We start from the raw sequence: 4,709 nt of genomic DNA, 5'->3' as shown, positions 1-4,709 counted from the left end.
AATGCTTTTATTTAAAAAGAGTGAGGGACTATTAATCTAGTAATCATCCCTTCTCTGCCCTCCCAGCCCCCACCCTGCTCTCAGCAGACAGCTGATCTTCCCTTGTAGAGAGAGAAACAAGACCGAACATCAGGCTCCCTCAGCCTCTTCTCTTACTGCTTGAAAGTTGTCTCATCAATTTCTGTCTCCTTCCCTGTTGGCACCTCCCAGGAAAGGCACATTCCTTTACTGGCCTGCTTGATCTCATCCGCTCCTACCTCAGAACCAAACTACCGTTTTTATACTCTCTTTCTCGTTAACTTGTGCTTTTCCCTCCTGTAAGGTTTTTGTCTTTGCAGAAAGCTTATGAGATGTTCTTTTTCCCACTCCTTTATTAAAACCTGCCAGTCTAACTCTTAGTTCTTCAAGACTCAACGGGCAGCCCCTGTCCAGGGGCTCCTTCGGTACTTTGCCTCTCCTCGTTCCAGCAAATGCCCCGTTTTGGTGCCTCCACAGCCCTCTGTCTACCTTGATCGCAGTCCTTACCACACTACGTTGAGCAAGGTATGTACATTTCTAGTTTACGTACTAAATTGTTTACTGCTTGAGCTTAAGGATCAAATTCTAAATCCATTTCTGGATTTCACCAACTAGCACAATGACACAAGGTTGTCAGCAGATACTAAAGACTGGTAGGAATATAACCATTTATTCTAAAAAGTAAAAGCAGGAGTTCCCGTTGTGGTACAGCAGAAACAAATCTGACTAGGAGCCATGAGGTTGCAGGTTTGATCCCTGGCCTCGCTCAGTGGGTTAAGGATCTGGCGTTGCCGTGAGCTGTGGTGTAGGTTGCAGACGTGGCTCAGATCCCGTGTGGCTGTGGCTGTGGCGTAGGCCGGCAACTACAGCTCTGATTAGACTCCTAGCCTGGGAACCTCCATATGCCATAGGTGCGGCTCTAAAAAGACAAAAGAAGCAAAAGAAAAAAGCAACAAATATCTAAACATGTCAATTTTCTTTTGAACCCATTCCTCCTAAGATGTGGGCTTCTGGAGTTTTATCATGTCTTGAAACGTTTATTTACAATCCTTATTCATTACCAATTAGTCTTTATTATCTTGAAATTTGGCCTCTGTGTCCATTGAAAAAATGACCTCCTAAACACAGAGACCATTTGTGCCTCGATAATATGTTTTTGAAATTTGCGATATTTGATAGATGAACCTTCATGAAATCCCCTTGTGCTCTGACGTCTGTTCTTTTCAGCACTTGGACCCTCATTGTTTCTTCAGTGAAATTACTTCTTGGTCCTGATCTTCTTGGCTAGCTTCTCGCTTTCCACCCTCCATTAATTATGGGTGTTCCTTAAGCTCTAGGATATTCTCTCGCTCCCTTTGTGATGTTAGAAATGTCTCTGACTTCAATTATTTTCTCCATGGAATGATTCTTGCATTTATATTCCAATCATGTCTTTTCTTGGCACCTTTATTTTATGCCCTGCTGTTTCTTGAAACTTAACACCTGCAAACTAATTTAATCATTTTGCTGTTAAACTTGTTCCTCCTCCTGACTTTCCAAACTCTTCCAATGGCACCTTTGTTTTGCATTATCTTATCGCAAACTCCTATCTGATGCCTCCTATATCCCCAGCTCCCTATACCCAATAAGTCATTACATCCTATTGAATTTTCCTTTGAAATTGCTTTCATTTTTCCTATTTCTTTCACACGCCTTTCATATGGCTGCCTTCCTAATCAAGACCCTTCTTTAGCTCTTGGCTGTACTACTGCAGTAATCTTTCAACATCTAGCCCCACCCCCCTGCCCCCCCGCATTCTAATACATCCTTCACACCACTGCCAGAGTAATCGTCCCAAACAACTCTGATTATGCCTGATTATGTCTTTTCTTTATTCAAAATATCTTTAAAGACAGCTCCATGCCTATTTAATAAAGTCCTTATCATTTGCTTGACAGTTGAGGACCACATACAACAATTTTCCCTTTTCTTTTTATCACCTACTCTTTCCCTGCATATATCCTGAATCTCTCATTGTTTCCCAATACACTTCATAGCCTTTTACCTTCACACTTTGGTATATATTCTCCTTTCTGCTTTTGTCGCCCTCACCCGTGTTCCCTCTCTTCTCCACCTCTGGCTCAACTTACTGAAACACTTTGGTTTCAATGACCCATTCAAACGCCTCTGCTCCATGAAGTCTTTCCTGATGCTTCTAGCCAGAAATGACCTCTCTTGCTCCAACACCCCCCCGCCCCCACAGCATCCTCTCTGGGTCTCGAGGAGACACACTGCTTTGTGCTTGTCACCTGATTGTACCTTCTGTAAGATGGTAGCTCCCTGAGTATGACTGCATGTCTAATTCATCTTCATAGTCCTCAACATATTTTGCTGAGTCAATAATTGACTCAACAATAATAATTGTTGTATATGGGAAACACCCAGCTTTTCTTACTATGTTCCTCTGGTCCAGTGTGTAGCATCAGCATCTGCACTATGAGAACTTCAGCAGGAATGAAAGAAGAAGAAGAAGAAGAGGGAGTTCCCGTCGTGGCGCAGTGGTTAACGAATCCGACTAGACTAGGAACCATGAGGTTGCGGGTTCGGTCCCTGCCCTTGCTCAGTGGGTTAATGATCTGGCGTTGCTGTGAGCTGGGGTGTAGGTTGCAGACGCGGCTCGGATCCCGCGTTGCTGTGGCTCTGGCGTAGGCCGGTGGCTACAGCTCCGATTCAACCCCTAGCCTGGGAACCTCCATATGCCGCGGGAGCAGCCCAAGAAATAGCAACAATAACAACAACAACAACAACAACAACAACAACAAAAAGACAAAAAAGACAAAAAAAAAAAAAGAAGAAGAAGAAAAAACTCTTACAAAGATAATGGGAAGAAGCTCTGCATTGTGTCTGTTGGTTAACCTCTCAAATTCGTTCTGGATAATACCAGCATAGGTAATAAAGACTAGTGGAAAGGAGAGTTACAGTTCAATCTTGACCTCATCTCTAGCATTTCTGTAATGTGCACCTACACTTTCCATGCCTTAGTTTCTTCTTCAATGGGATCAGCACCGAGGGCTACCTCAGAGGAGCCATCACCAGAGTGAAAGGAACCATTTGCTTAACAGCAAGTTACCTTAACACTTTGAGGTGTTAAATCTTTGTGGCCAATTCCAACCCATTGTGCTCTTTCCTCCCAATTTCCATGACTCTTCTTGGATTTCCCACTGACTGACATCTGGTGTAATGAACGTAGCTCCTAAAACACATGTTCACATCCTAATCCCTGAAATCTGTGAATATTACACTATATGGTAAAAGAGTAAATATTACCTAATAAGGAAAGGATATGATTAAATTAAGGGTCTTGAGAGAGAAGCTTACCTTGCATTATCCTGGTGGAAATACCCAGGATAAATTCAATCACATGATCTTTGTAAGACACACACACAGAGAAGAAGACCTTTGGAAATGAATGCAGTGTGATGATGGAGGAAGAGTTTGGGGTGATGCAGCTGTAAGTTAGGAAAACTAAGGATTGCCAGTGACTCTCAGAAGCTGGAAGGGAGGCACGCAAAGAATTCTACTTCACAGCCCCTGGAGGGAGTGTGAGCTGGCACCTTGGCTTTGGACTTCTGGTCTCTAGAACTGCTAGAGTACAACTTTCTGTTTTAAGTCACCTCATTTATGGTAATTTTTATGGCAGATCTAGGAGGCTAGTACACCAGTTCTACCCTGTGATACCTTTTATACTAATGTTTAGTATTTGCTTCCATGGCTTTCTTATGAGCTACTTGGGCAGTTGTTAACTACTGTACTTGAAACTTTTTCATTCAACAATTATTTATTGAGACTCTATTCTGTCTTGTCCCAAGGCTATAAAAACAATTTAGATGTCATTCCTGTCCTCAAGAAAGTCATACTTTTGAAGGAGGTAAGGAAGTTTCAATGGGAAAGGGGGGTAAGAAAGGCTTCCTTGAAGGGGTGACATTTAAACTGAGTTTTAAAAGTTGAATTGGGGTTAACTAGGCTGGGAGGGGCTTAGGAGATAAAATAATTTTAGGCAAAGGAGACAGTATGAACGAGGTCACAGAGGCCATACCTCATGGCATGTGTCCATGTGTGAGAAACTAGAGAGTTGTTGGAGATAGTGGGGTCACATGTTGGTGGCACCAGTGCTGCAAAGTTTAGGAGATGCCAGATCAGAGATGGCTTCATATGCTAAGACAAAGGGGAGAATCCAACAGTTTTAATCTTAGTTGAATCATACAGGATGGTAGGAGATTTTAACCACATAGGTGCTATTTAGGAGGTATTCCCTGAGTGACTTTATATTAAAATGGACACAATTTATAATGAAAGCTATTAGCATGGCTATGAAAAATATACTACTGAAGTTTTCTTACTGAATGGATGTCTGAACCTTTTGGTTATTATCTGTGAGAAGGTGGTTAGGATAAATGTAAGGTAAATAAAATTTACACATGTGTGTTTTAAAACACAGGACAGTATAATAAATCTTTTACAACTTGTTACCGTTCTGACAGCTTTTATGAGGTCTGTAGAGCTAGTGTGTTTGCTATAAGTGTGGTGATTAAGAGCTTTGTAGTATCAAGACAAAAACTTCAAATTCTTTATTATGAAAAATGAGAACTTTTTTTTTGTCTTTTTAGGGCCGCATCCATGGCATATGTAGGGTCCCAGGCTAGGGGTCGAAT

Source organism: Sus scrofa, chromosome 15, assembly GCF_054392235.1.
Source record: "Sus scrofa isolate SSC_HxYL_T2T_F1_AM1 chromosome 15, Sscrofa_HxYL_maternal_Yorkshire_Landrace_v2.0, whole genome shotgun sequence".
Taxonomy (NCBI): domain Eukaryota; kingdom Metazoa; phylum Chordata; class Mammalia; order Artiodactyla; family Suidae; genus Sus; species Sus scrofa.
This window is presented reverse-complemented; position numbering follows the sequence as displayed.